The 15,250-nt window shown below is 33.8% G+C and overlaps 1 long non-coding RNA gene across 1 annotated transcript in view; it reads left to right on the forward strand.

The window, feature by feature from the left end:
- The first annotated feature begins 1,476 nt into the window (after window positions 1-1,476).
- LOC135133234 (uncharacterized) overlaps window positions 1,477-15,250 on the forward strand; it is a 149,666-nt gene continuing 135,892 nt past the window's right edge. Inside the window, exon 1 of the long non-coding RNA XR_010281157.1 lies at window positions 1,477-1,578. This is a non-coding gene — a long non-coding RNA (uncharacterized LOC135133234). The remainder of the gene's footprint in view (window positions 1,579-15,250) is intronic.

The following is a 15,250-nucleotide window of genomic DNA, read 5'->3' on the forward strand; positions in this document are numbered from 1 at the left end:
TAAACAAATTTCGGGGACCTCTTTTGTTTTGTTTTTGAAGCAGTTTGAAAGTATCTTGGGAATTCCTCGTGTTGTTTTTGAAGTAAGTAATTTGAGAGTGTCTCAGGAATCCCTTGTATCTTGTTTTGGAAGTAGTTTCAAACTAACTAGAGAACCACTTGTGTTTTGTTTTTGAAGTAATTTTAAGGAATCTCAGTAGTTTGAAAAAATCTTGGGATCCTTGTCTTGTCTTTGAAAGAATTTGAAAGAATCTTGGATATCCCTTCTATCTGGTTGTTTGAAATAGTTTGAAACCATCTCGAGGACCACTTGAAGTAATTTGAAAAACCTCGGGGTCCCATTATGCCTGCTTTTTGAAGTAGATCGAACATATCTCCATGACTCCATGTTTTTTGTTTCTGAAATTGTTTAAAAGAATCTCGAAAACCCCGTGTATTTTGTTTTTGAAGTAAGTAGTTTGAAACAATCCGGGAACTCCTTGTGTGTTGTTTTTGAAGTAGTTTCAAGGAATTTTGGGAACCTGTTTTGTTTTTTTTTTGAAGTAGTTTGAAAGCACCTCAGGACCTCTTATGTTTTGTTTTTTTTTTTGAAGCAGTATGAAAGAATATCGGGGACATCTTTTGTTTGGAGAATCTTGGAGATTCCTTATCATGTTTTGAAGTAATTTAAAGGACTCTCAGGGACACTTTCTGTCCGGCTTTTCCAGTGTTTTGGTTTTGAAGTAGTTTGAAAGCATCTCCAGGACCTCTTGTGTTTTGTTTCTTGAAGTAGTTTGAAAGAATCTCGGGGACACCTTGTGTCCGGTTTTTCAATAATAATAATATTATCATTTGAAAGTTTCTCCAGCATCCCTTGTGTTTTTCAAGATGATACTATTTTCACATTTCTTAAAAAATACATCTTTAGCCCGAAGACATTTTAAATTTTATTTGGAAACGAACCGATTACAAAACATATTCCTGTTTTCTACAAAACATTTCACACATTTCCACCTGTTCACTTTTTTCTTCGAAATCACCATCTTCCAGCACTTTTCCGTTCGCGCGAAGCCGCAATTGCGGCGTAAAATCGGCATTGTTTTTGCTTGTTGCGGCCGTTACCACCGTTTACCATAAGCGCAACACCGCAACGGTAAAAACGACTACACCTGACCGGGGGGCCCGTCCGACCCTGCGAATAAGGTGCGTTCGACACCTTGGCTCCGCGAGCATTGACATTCCAAAACATCAACACGAAGAATTACCCATTAGTCAACATTGCTGAATAATTCCCCGCCAGCCGTAAATCCGTCCAGCGGCAATCAGTTCTATTAAAACAGACCCAAACCGTGCAAACAAAGCATAATGGACATCTCACCTGAATAAATTACCTTTATAAATAAGAAAAATCCATATTTGGGGTAAGTTCACGCATGCTCCACGGCCATGTGGAGGGGCGTGAGTGCATTCATGGAATTATCAGCCGGTTGTCAACACGCCGAAGTCAGTTGCGACGCGGCGTTGCTGGAGGTTAGTGTTGCCGTCGTCTTCAGGCGTGTTTGTGGTGTGCTTTGTTGGACGTTGTTGGATAAAATTGCCGGTAAGTCGCGCAGAAATCATCCCTATTGAATCAAAGTCGGCAGAGGGCGGAGCGTACTGACTCAAAACTGGCGGGTTAAACTCAGCCGCCTATTCGCTAAGGTTAATGCCTTTGATTTTCTATTATTGTGCTAATTTAATTAAACTAATCATGTCTTGTTGAAATTGTGCAGTTGTTGTAAACGGGGAGAATAGGCCGTGTGCCCTCCCTGCAATTTAATTAAGTTGTTTGAAGAGGTTGTATAGTCAAAACAAAAGACATTCCAGGATGTGTTGTCGGTATTTCCGCACGCACATGGTTTTGGACGGGGCAAATGTCATTAACAACTATCAAATTAGAGATTGTGATATATGTATATCTATGTTTTCGTTTCTAAACGTTTTTTTAAAGTAATTATAGATAGATTAAATAGCCGATTTTCTAGGTGCATATTATATTTTTGATCGATGCTATTTATTATTTATTTATAGCAATACTTTTAACGGATGTTATAACTTGATTGTCAGTTCTCATAAATAATTTTGTCGTTTTGGTCTCCCACAAGGGATTGAGTTGTTACTTCTGTCACCAATAAAAATTGAAACCTTTGTCGAAGTGGTTGTGCCTTTAAAATATGTATATGCCTGGATTGTTATTATAATGTGTCCTTATACGACAAGGTATTTTATTCTTTGTGTAAGCAACTTGATACGAGTGGTACCCTAGCTCGAGATAGGCCGGATTTACTTTTAAATTTAAATCCCCATGTCCCCCGTGTAAAGTATTGGAAGTTGGATCGTTCGAGACCGAAACGTGCTGATAACAATATAAATGCCGGGAGGTGTCTACCTTATTTTTGTACACAGGAGACAGTGGCGGGTCGTGGCCATAAAATTAAATTAACGCAGCTGTATTTTTTCCCCGATTTTTGGTGGTAGTTCAAAACGCAAAAAAAATTAGTATGATGTAAGCTGTGTGACATGGACAAATTATGAGGTTAAAAACCTAAACTAGTGTTTTATTTGCCGTCGTTTTTCGTTAAAATGGAGTTGTAGTTTTTTTTAACTTGAAACAATTTTCATTTTAGAGTAACCCACGCTCACTTAATTATAAAAACCAATTTTCCTCTCTTCTGTAATTCAATTTTTTGTACAGATTGAAATTTTTTTAAATAGCACAATGATGCTTCTACTACTTTTGGGCTTCTTAGAGGCTTTTCTGTAGCGGGGGTGTTGTCATTTAGTTTGTTTTTAATTTATTTCCGTAATTGTGAGCATGATAAAAATTTTGAATTAAAATAACTTTTGTATTGTCAGTTTTACAAAAAAGGGTTGGTTTATTATTGGGTTGTATAGTTGTCGGAAATCGATTTAGGAAGGCGGAACAATAATTAAGAAAAAAATTCAACAATGTAGTAATTAAAGTTGAACTGAATAGGGGAAATACGGAAGATTTATTATGGGAAGTGGAAATGGTACAAGACGTAGCCAGACGTCTGGTTAATCGAAGGTTTGTGGTCAATTGCGTAAGAACTAATAAATTTTTTTCCATCGAACTACTTTTGATGGATTTGACGTTTTTTAATTCCGAGAAATCCAACTAATTTTAAGAATATGTAAAATTTCATTTTTGAAAATAAATGTGGACTTATTTATGTAATTTGTTTGGAGTCAATTTTTTTTTTTAATTTAACCATACGCAATCTATATAGGATTCAAAAGTTTACATTTTTTAATATATTTTAAGTGTTTCAAACGATGCTGATTTTTTGGATTTTCAATGGTAGTTTGTATATTTTACAACGACGGTATTTAGTTTTTTGCTTTGAGGTATTTACTTTCTCCAAATTTCAAATTTTACTGTAAAAACTGGATTACTAATTTGTTTCATGTTTTTTAGATGGTTGAATTCTTGAAATTTTGAAATTCGCATTTTCTTGTATTTTGTTTGATTTAATCTTGATGGATTGTGAATATGAATTTCGAAAATGAATTTATAGATTTTGAGTTTTTCCAAATGTAGGAAATGTGGACTATACAGGGTGAGTTACTAAATGCATGGTCCTCGATATCTCATCAGTATTAGAGATGGAAAGACTAAAATGGTATGTTTTTTTGAGTAGCTTACATTGAAATTATTTTTGACTATACAGATGTTTTATTTTTGAGGCATAGTACACAAGTTAGTTTTTTTAAATCGGGTACCTTCATATTTTTACATATGTATTCTTATTAGTCGATTTTGAGGTGTTATAACCCTAGTTTATTTTTGAAATTCCGATTCAACGTTGCCGCATTTTCCAATTAAAAAAAAAAAAAATAGCAGTGTGAGGATTCACGAAAAAAATCGTAAAAATGGTATTTTTAAAATCTGTGTTGCACTATTGTATGGAGGTAGAAACAACAAAACTCTCAACAAAAAAGAAAGAGAACGAAAAACACAATAAAGTACAGTAATAAAATAACCGAATGGTATTTAAAAAAAACTGAAATATCAGTATTTGAAAATTATTCTAATTTATTTTTTTATAAACATAATATTGTAAATCAGATTTTAAAAACAATGCTAATGCAATTTTTTTTGGGTCCACTGCAAAGAAATTTCTATAACATTGGAAAAACTTTGCAACATCTCATCGGAATTTCGAAAATAAATCATGGTCATCAGAATATATAAAAATATATAGGGCTGTCCATTAAAAAAAACTTGGTTGTTTATGTCTCAAAAATAGGAGACTACAGCTGAAGATAATTTTGGTATATGGACTCAAAGAACTCCCGCAATGATTTACTCTGTACGGGAAAAAATTAGGCTTTCAGTAGTAATCTTCTAATAAGATTTTATTTTTTATGAAAATTTTATCACACAATGTTAAAACTTTTCCGTCACATATCTAAAGTTTTAATCTGCAATGCATTTTCCAGTCTTTTAAAGCACCCGATACATAATTACCTTTTTTAGCAACGTTGACCACTCAATCAAATGATTTATTAAAAAAGCCAAGAAGCGTTTTTGTAGGAATAAAAATATAAGCGTTATCTCTTATAAGTTTTCCTTTTTTTCTGCTCATGTTTTTTTGTTATTAATGTTACGCCAAAAATATGTTCATGTAAAAATGCTCTTCAGAATATTTTGTATGTTCTGAAAATGAAATGGGCAATACTACAAAATATGTTACGTATAATTTAGACAACTATTAAGTATTTTGAATTATTCTTAAGGACAATAAATCCCCAAAAGCAAGTACTAAAGATCATAATTATTAATTAGAATTATTATAGCTGCAAACGTCGTTATTATAAGTATTTAAGAGGTCAAAATCCAGTGCCTTGTGAAAAATATTGTTGTGATTTTTTAATGTTTGTTTCTGATAAGCTTTCATCTGATTGCCTTTTGTGTAACATTAATCGTATGAAAACCAAATAAAACTATGTTTTGTTTAATCAAGAGATATTCTCCACTGTACACGAAATTCATTAGTCCCTTGGTTTATTTGTGTTCCGCGATCGAGGTCTTTCTGGAATATTCATCGCGACTTCCGCGTCCAGGCTTTTTTAGCGAATGTCGCTTGGTGCTTGGTCCATAAACAGTATTATGAATTTATAAAAGAGCATCACTTTCTTTAAAAAAACTTGTAATTACCTATATATGTACTTTTTTTCCAAGAATTGCCCATTTCTGATTGTAAGTAGAATTCTACACGCATTCCTCTACAACAAAATGAGCCAAAAGACCTGAAACATCGCACAGTATATTTCTCCAGATGAACAAGTTTCAAAGATGTAGCAACAATTTTGGACTTTTTCCAAAAGTATTTCTTCCAGCTGGTTGTTTCGTCCATCAGTTATTTCGATATGACGCAAAAAACACGAATGATAGATGCACTTTGGACGCATCTCAGCAAGTTTTCGAGAAAGTTTATCATGTCTAATTCCTGCATATTATTGAAATGTTGTTATTGAATTAATTAATACGAGAATTTACATTGATTTTTCGTACCCTTGTTATTAACAACCGTTTTCTAATAAGAATTTTGTAATATCTGGTTTCTTCATGAACTTTACCTTACCAAACGCTTCGTTACATGGCACAATACGATTATTACAGAGAAGACTTTCCGATTTATGTACCTTTTGAAAATATGCCATCAAAACTTTCTCGTTGGTAAAATCTTTCGTAATGCGTCATTCTTTATAGTAGTAATTGAGTACAGTCTCATACATTTATCGTGATTATTTTTTCGGTAAAAGTGAATATTTTAGTTTACTAACTTTACGTCCGAAATTTGCAAAACTAGCGAACTTGGTCTTCTTTTTGTGTTCTTTTATAAACAGTTGTTGCTACTGCATCGGCCAACGAACTTGTTTTTAAAGTTAACTGAAATAATGTATGTAAAACTACATCATTAATTTTCAATTTCTTCATTAATTTACGGTAACACAAATTTCGTGTCGTAATAGATCGTGATGGTACGCGTCTCAGTCCGATTTTTTAATAATATTAACATTGTAACAATGTAATCCAAAAACTGAGACAAACATAATAGCGTAATAAAAGTTAGTTTATGAAACAGCTTTTAAGTATCGGTATTGTCGATTTAAGGTATTTATAAATAACTTGATAAGAATTCAACAAAAACAGTGTAAGTTATTTACTTATCAAGTTTTGTACTGCAATACTGTAATTAAAGTGTAAATGGATATGAGGTTATGTTCTCCAACACATCAGGACGTAGTTACCATCTAGTGATAAAGCAGTCTGTCATTAGCTTAGATTACTAAATAGAGTTCGCATAATGCCTGGCAAGTTATTCCATCTATTGAAGCGGCACTTTTAGAAATACATACATACGTATAATTGTATACGTGTCTTCATTAATAAAATTTAGAATCCCAATAGTTGACACTGAATCTAGTTCTTCTAGCAAATCCAAACAAACGTGAAGGTTATCGTGTTCTCTAATAAGAGACGAAGTCTAGGTGTTTATAAATTAATCAGGGGAAAAACTAAGGTTACACACCTGTATTTTAATAGTCGACCTGCGGTAGATGCGGTAAGTAGGTTTGGAATGCACATGCATAATAAATCGAGTGAAAAATATTTCCTGAAACAATATTACGTAACGGTTATAGTAGAAAAAGATTCTTCCCAATATAGCGATTATGTGATTTACATGTGAATGTTGGGTATAATAAATGGATGGGAGATAAGTGCGCATTATAAAAGGAACTTATGTGCTTTAATTAAATATTTTTCTTTCAAAAGTAGAGGTGATTGAGCATTTAAAGAGCGAATTTTTTTCGTTTTCTAGAAATAAGATATTAAATATTAATAGTAAATGACAGATATTTTAGACCATCAAAAAACATTAAATCAAGTTTTACGACTCGTTTCGGGTACCAAAAACTTCTTGTTTAGTTCCACAGTTTCCTCAGCAGGAATAACATTTATGTCTTTGGAGTGTCGTCATCTTCAATATGTTCAATTTTATTGTCCCTGCAATTTGTTTCAAATTTTCCAAAAATAAAACACCAGAACCAAGACGTTTTGGTTCTCCAAGACTCTTTGAAATTCTTTCAAAAACCAAACCCTTCTCGAAAATTCTTTGACAGCCTTTCAGAAAGACAAGACACTAGAGATCCCCAAGAATTTTTAAAAATCTTTCAAAAGGGAAACCCCAGGGGCCCCAAACTTATTTAGAGTTTTTCGTATTCTCAAAAAATATACCAGCCCCCTCCAGGTTCTTTCAAAATCTTTAAAAAACAGGAGTTTCAAGGTCTTCTCAAGCGGTTTCAAATATTTTCAAAAATAAGACACCGGCGGTTCGCAGGATTCTTTCTTAAAAAAGAATCTTTGAGGTTCTTCCAAAAATCAATACATAGGGAGCTCCGAATATTCGTTCATATTTAAAAAAAAACACTGCAGGCCCCCGAGAATCTTTCAAAATCGTTTAAAAACAAAACACGAAGGACCTGCAAGATTCTTTCAATTTCTTTAAGAAAAAAGACACTAGTGGTCTCTAAGATTTTTTGAAACTATTTCAAAAACAAAATACAAGGAATCTGGAAAATCGTTTAAAAAATTGACACTAGAGGCTTCAAAGAATTTTTCAACAAAATTTTTTACAAAAACGTAAAAAAAAACAGATTTGGCGCACCTTCAAAAGCACAGGTTCCGAATCGGCTACATAGAGAGTTTTCAAATCACCTTTCGTGTATTATTAGGGAGGCTAGATTTGTATACGAAAAGCGTACCTATAGCAGGTAACAAAAATCCAAGAAACCTTTTCAGACATATTCGTATCAAACTATCTGGACCAGTTGGATCACTTCAACTCAAAGATGATTCCGGTGTAGCAGTCCACGAAAACGACAGTGTTGCGAATATATTTGCAGACACATTTGTCAGAGGGGTCATAGTAGAGCCTCCTCTAAAGGATTTAAGTTTGTCCAGCAAGTATAATCCGGATTGTATTGAACACCCGAGTTTTCCTAGCGAGATAGTCTTAGGTAAACTAAAGAAAATCCACGTACAAATCCACTCTCAATTTTCATGGAAAAATCTTTCAAGTCGGGAAATCACCACCACTGAATGCCGTATGGATTTGGGTGTTCACGTTTGCTGCAGCCTCCCCGAGATTTTTTCAAATTTTCTGAAAAATCAAGCACCAGAACCCTTCCTATTTTTTAACAAAAGGCACAAGCACCCCTAAAATTATTTCAAAAGTTTCAGAAACAAAATGCCAGGGATCGCCGAGTTTTTTCAAATTCTCTCAAAAATGAAACACCAGGAGCAAGATTATTTAAAACTTTTTAAAAAACAAAATTTAAGGAGTCCTGTGGATTGTCTTATGCAAGGTGCGTTACATTACGTATAATTATGTATCATGTACAAATTTGGTCTATTCTTTCTTGTTGGCTTTGTTTTTTGCTGCGTTCCGTTTTATTTTCTTGATGTTGAGGGCTTCTGCTACTATGTTGTTCCATATTTTCTTTGGTCTACCTCTTCCTCTTTTATTCTATACTTTAGCGTCGTTTTATTTGTCTTTTGTCACTCATTCTACATATATGTCCGAACCATTTGAGGTGGTTCTTTTGTATTATGTTACTGTTGGTTCAATTTGCAGTTCCTCCCTTATTATGTCATTCCTTACTCTTCCTTTCTTTGTAGGTCGCTATCTTTCTCTGCCAATATTACCAGATCGTCTGCAAATGCACAATCGGACACTTTTATTGGTTGCAACTTATTGTATCCTACTAGAAGACTTTTTACTCTCTTTTGCGTTGCTTTTATCACGTCGTCCATTATTATTATAAACAAAATAGGGCTCAGAATGCCTCCCTGTTGCAATCCATCTTTTATTTCGAACATCTGAAACTCTGTTCTTTCTTTTCGAAAATAACATCTGTTCTTTTTCTTGCTTTTTGTAACTTTGGTTTTAATTTTCTTCGTTCCATGCTTCTCCAAACTTCTTCTTCTGACACTCGGTCAAACACCTTTTCAAGATTTAGAAAGGCCATGGTTTTTTAGTGTTTTTTTTCTATAAGCTGCTTTATAGTAAATATGTGATCGTGGATGCTTCTGCCTTTTCTAAAGCCACTTTGAGATTCAGCTAGTGTGTTTTCGACTATTGTTATTAGCTTTTTGTTCAGTATATATTCATATGCTTTGGAGACAATAGGTACTTAACAGTGTGATACAATAGTTTGAACAGTCTGTTTTGTCTCCTTTTTTGAATATTGGCATGATACTGCCAATTTTCCATTCTTCTGGTACTCTCCCTGTTTCCAAGCTCGGTTGAAAATTTCTTTTATTAGTTGTGAGCCTCTTGGGCCTACATTTTTCAGCATCTCTGGTGTTATTTTGTCGTGCCCTGCTGATTTTCCCTTTTTCATTTGTTCTATAGGTTCACTTCATTCATACCGATTTCACTGGTTTCTTCTGGGTTCTCGGATGCTGTTATTTCGTCTTAGAAACTTTCGTTGTTTTCGTTATTTGTGTTTAGCAGTTCTTCAAAGTATTCTTGCCATCTGTTCATAATTTCCTGTTCTTTGGTCAATATTTTATTATTTTTGTCTTTTATCTGTCGTGTATCGCGTTGTTTGTTTTTGCGCAAATTTTTCAGTAGGTACTCTATAAAATAACTTTTGCTTTCTTTAACTATTTTCTTCGAGTGTAGTTCCAAATTTTTCCCATGACGTTTGCTTGGCCTGGATTACCATATCTTGAACTCTTGCGTTGTTCTTTGTATCGTTGATAATAGTTATTATTTGTGCCTTTACTTAGATATTGTTTCCATAATTTTTTTTTGCTTGAATCTGTGATTGAATTTCTTGGTTCCACCAATTTGTTTGTTTTGTTCTGCTATTCTTTCTTATTGTGTCGCACGTTTGTTTTGCTGCATTTAATATACGTTTTGAGTCACTTTTTTCGAGCAAAAGGCCTGTTATTATTATGTTGTTTTTCCTTTTCTCTTTTTCCACCCATTCGATCTTGCTTTTAATGTTCATTAGCTGTTGCTTAATTTCCGAATTTTCTTTCTTGAAGATTTCGTTTTCTCTTGTAATGTTTTTTATTTCTTCACCAGCTTCATCTTGTTTGTTTTTTATTTCCTGTAGGTCTGGTTTAATACCAGTTATCATCTCTAGTGTTAAATCTAGTTTACTCTCTTCTGTTTTATTCGTTTTTAAAGGTGTCTTACTATCCCCTTTCTTGTCTGTTTTGGTGGGACTTCGTTGTATTTTGGAACTTTTTTCGAGTGTTTGTCCGCACGTCTTTTTTTTGATTGATCGCCCCAGAAGCAAAACTCAAGGAGTCCCGTGGATTTTCTTACATTCTTAAAAAGAAAAAATACTAGAACCCTCCAAGAATCTTTTAATCTTTTAATGATAAAACGTCAAGTGTTTTGGATTTCTTTTTTTTCAAATACTTTCAAAAATGAAACACTAGGAGCATCCAAGATTCTTCCGAAACCTTAAAAAGCACCAGGAACTCCAAGGTCTTTTCAGGTTCTTTGAAAAAAAGACACTAACGTCCACGAAGATACTTGAAACTCGGAACAAAATACCAGGAGTCTACGAAATTTTTTTCCAAATTCTCTCAAAGTGAAACACCTGAAGCTTCCAAGATTCTTTCAGATTCTTTTAACAAAAGATACCAACAACTTCCAAGATTTTTTCTCGTTCTTAAAAAAATACACTAAGCGCCACTGTTGGATGTATGATTGTTACTCATACATACGTACCGAAAAAGATTGATATAAATGAAACACAAACATGTGCTGTGTAACACTGTATTTACTTGTTGTTGACGGTTCGGAGTCTATGTACAAAGTTGTTAAAATCGGAAGCGATACATTGCAGGTAAAAGAGAAAGTTGGGGACGCTTGTTGACAAGGGTTGCGGTTGGTACGTAAAACCGAAACCCGAACAGCCACTAAGATCCTAAATTTCTTTTCTTGGCGAACAACTTCTTAATTTCGTTGTGTATTTCGTCTCTAAGGGGTCAATTCCAAGTTGGTGGTGCAAGTCAGTGGTGCAGCGCAACTTTATAATGCTAATTTCGGTATCAAATGCTGGTTGCTAGGGGTGACGGAATAAACAAGCGCAATTTTTCGAGATAAATTGCGCCAACTTGCACTGCCTACTAGAGGTGCCGCAACTCCATGGTGCAAATTTCAATGGAAAATTTCAATTTATCTCGAAAAATTGCGCTTGTTTATTCCGTCACCCCTAGCAACCAGCATTTGATACCCAAATTAGCATTATAAAGTTGCGCTGCACCACTGACTTGCGCCACCAACTTGGAATTGACCCCTCAGTTTCTTACCGACTATTATCGAGAAACAATCAATAATTACCTTTTAGCGTGTAAGGGAAACATTGTGGAACCTAATACGGTGTCTTGTGGAATTTAGTAGTCAAAGGTGTCATTGTTCAGACTTGCCACCTGACCAATAAATGACAATAATTTTTTTGAAGGATGTAATTTTAAGTTTAATGTATTGTACTTTATCACGTTTTGTACTTCAGTACTTCGTTAAACGTTAATTCGTTAGTTTGTGTCGGGGAGTAATAATTTAATTAATTAACGGGAAAGGTGTGGAGCGTCATTACTCCCATGTTGTCTGAGATTAATTATTATTGTTTATTATATTTGTCGTGAGTTCGGAAACAAATTTATCTTGTGTCTACTAGCTTCTACAAGAGCTTCAATTTGTGAGTTTAATAAAAATGGTTTGATTTACTTTTAATTGTTGTGATGTTAAAATTCCGTTTTACAGTCATTATCAGGAAATACAAAAACTATCAATTTTTCTTCAATGGTTAGTCTTTGTCATAAATAAACGACTAATCAAGTAAAGAACACACCTAATTTAGAAAACATCAACTTCAACACATTCAAGTGTTATAGAGCTCGCGTGGATTAACAGCTATTATCGAAATTTCACATTACGAAAATGAACACTATTTAGATATAACAAAGGCTCGTCGCTTACTTCTTCAGTGTGTGAATGGGCAAAAGAATGAGCGTACAACAAAAACAGCTTTGAATGGACGATGAAACTTGATGACAAGTAGCCAAAACATTAATTACGTTTCTTCATATTCATAACATTGTAATTAATACATTTTAGGTTTTTAAGTGGATAATCAACCTTGTTTATTCAAAGAGTACCCAGAAACATGTGTATCCGCTCGAAAACCCACAACATCTTTTAACTTTAACACTTTCACTCAGTGAATCACTGGTTACTAACAACTTAATTTTCATCTCTGCAAAAACAAATTAAATTGTAAATTAGTCACATAATATAGTAATAAAAACCATGGGCGTAAAGTTTCCCATTTTTGTACAATTTGAATTTCAACTATCTTGATTAACACTTTCCTAAATTTTATAGAAATTTAGGTCACGACGTCCAACATTTATTGAAGTGAAGACGGTGATTGGTTGTAAATATTGAAGCAGCAACTCTGAGTCTTACTAACAAGCTGTCTCGTAAGAAATACATTGAGTCCATTTTTGCACTATACTTCGAAATAAGACGGAGTGAATTGACGGATCATAACCATAAACATGACAAGCTTCCGTTTTCTCAAAAATAAACATTTTTCTGTGATGGTGATGCGCGACCTTATTGAAAGTGTTTGCCGCTTTTCGACGTCTCTGTGGTGTACTTTGTTGGATAAATTCCCGCCAAGTCATCCGAAAATCATACCTTGCAGCTAAAACGACGACTGGTTTAAAAGTGAACTTTTTAAAGATCATAGTCGCTTTTTCTAGTCGGATAATTGCTGTGGTTCTGTGATTGTGTTAATTTAATTGTAATAATTGTGGCATGTTGAAATTGTGCAATTATTATAATTAGAGGGAGTGGATCGTGCTCTTTTTCACTGGAATTTAATAAGATGTTTGAGGAGATTGTATTGTCAAAACAAAAATAGTTCGGGATGTTTTAGCACAGACATCCTTTGCTGTCGTTTAACCACTTTGATTCACCCCTATGGTGGTAATTTAATTAGATTAATTGTGTCATCATGAAATTGTACAGTACAGTAATTAATGTGAGCGCACAGACTGTGTGCTATTCTCCTTAATTAAGTTGCTCGAAGAGGTTTTGTCAAGTTAAAAAAGTGTCCAGGATGTGTCGGCATTTCCGTACACATATGGTTTTATATGGGTTCTAATGTCATTAACAACATATAAAATGAACGTCTGTGATATATCTCCATTTTTTACATGGAAGTGATTTTTCATTCATGATGATGAAGTGCATACTTTCGACGTCACAATTTATATATTTATAAATTTTGGACATTTGCTGCTCAAGGCTTTTAATAACCTGGTTCGCTAGAAAGTGTTCCCGATGGTCGTCATCTCAGTTTTATCCCTAGCGACTCAAAATAAAGAGACGAGGGAGCACAACAGCCGCATTTCATCATGTGTTGTCTGTATTTATACACTTGGTTTAAGGCGGGGGTAAATATCATTAAGAATATATCAAAGGAATGGTTGCAATATGCAGGGTGTTATCTCCCCTACTGCTTTCCAACGATTTACAGTCCGGAATAGTTCGTCATGTCAAAGTCGCGATTTAAATTTTAAAATTTTCGTCTCCTGCACTGAGAGAATACAGAGCTTTCAAAATTTGGTTTTCTACATGGCCTAAAATCTGAAAGTGTAATCGCGACTTTGTGATAAGGAAATGTCGTTAACTATAATTACTGGCTTATTTAGTATTTAATGTAAAAAGTTGTAAAAATGAACGGTCTGTTGAAAATCTTATTTTTTGGAAAAACACTTTTAAAAATATGTACGGTCATGATTGCAAAATTTTTCAATTTTGATTGAATGATAAAGCAAAGATAAGAGATTTTACCTGTTCTGTATTGTTATTTGATAAAAAAAAAAACTGGTATAAGTCTTTTGACGTTTAATTTTCAGTTTTAAGTTACTATTTTTTTCTAAACAAAGTTGTTTTCTACTTCCTACATTTTAACACATTGAAATGGCTCAAACTGTGTCTAGATTTCTATAATGAAGTTCTTGAGAAACTAGCTGACAAATATCATCGAAATTTTGGGAAGACTCTAAACTTTATTTATTATGAAATATGATGAGAAATAAAAAATTTGGGGACTATACCGAAATATCTATCAATAATAATAATAATAATAATTAAGACACATAAATCGGTAAAGAGAACATGTAATCGGTATCGATGCTTTGCTTATTGACCTAAATACAGTGTATTTAAATAATGAAATAAATTTGGCTTTATTGGCGAAAGTAAATATCCAAAAACAGTTAGACGATTCGTATCATCGTGGCATTCTCCAACGTAATGAACGTGTTGGCAAAAACAAATACATATTGTAGATTGTTTAAAATAAATTTTGTTATGAAATCAGTGTGTGTGAATATAATGAAAGTAAAAAGAGCGAACATACTGGAATATTTAAAGGTTTAGTTGATTTAGTTTGTGCATCTCTTAGCCGTTGCTATTTGTACATAGGTATATTAAATATATTTTTTATTGTAGGGTAAAAATCAAGATGGATTCATAGACTATAAGTCTAGGAGTACGTTATTTTAGGACGTTTAAATAAAATATCCAAAAATATGTATTGCATAACTTAAATTTGAATGGTGTATTTTGGCTTGCCTGAATTTCCAGCATCATTTCGAAAAACTTAGGTTATTCAAAGTTGATGCCACCAAAATGTCAAATGTTCTAAACACCCGCACAAGAACGTCTAGTGTAATTCGTTCATATTCTTTTCCCATTCGAGTTTTTAAGTCGTATGGTGGTATAAACGGATTGTTTGAAGATGGCTTTTTTCAACGTCGGAAACACCCAATAATCCAAAGGCGTCAAATCTGGTGATCAAGGTGGACAGATGTGTCTATGTGGTAACTAATCAAGGAGCAGTTGCTCTGTCATGTTGAAAAAAGCCATACAAGCGTCTCCTTGAAACAGCAACACATACACCAATTTTTTCTGCATCCATATTCTTATGTTTTGGAAATTTATGTACCGTGACGAATGAAAAGGTTTGGAAACAGCCCCAGGTCCTTCTTAACAATTTTCTAACATTATCCACAGTTTCCAGCGTTCGTTTTGTTGGTCTGCCACTCCCTGATTTTCTTCCAACGCTTCCTGTGTCGCGGAATAACTTAACCACATACC

Source organism: Zophobas morio, unplaced genomic scaffold, assembly GCF_036711695.1.
Source record: "Zophobas morio isolate AGI-343-1 ecotype UQ-CSIRO unplaced genomic scaffold, CSIRO_AGI_Zmor_V1 ptg000021l, whole genome shotgun sequence".
NCBI lineage: Eukaryota > Metazoa > Arthropoda > Insecta > Coleoptera > Tenebrionidae > Zophobas > Zophobas morio.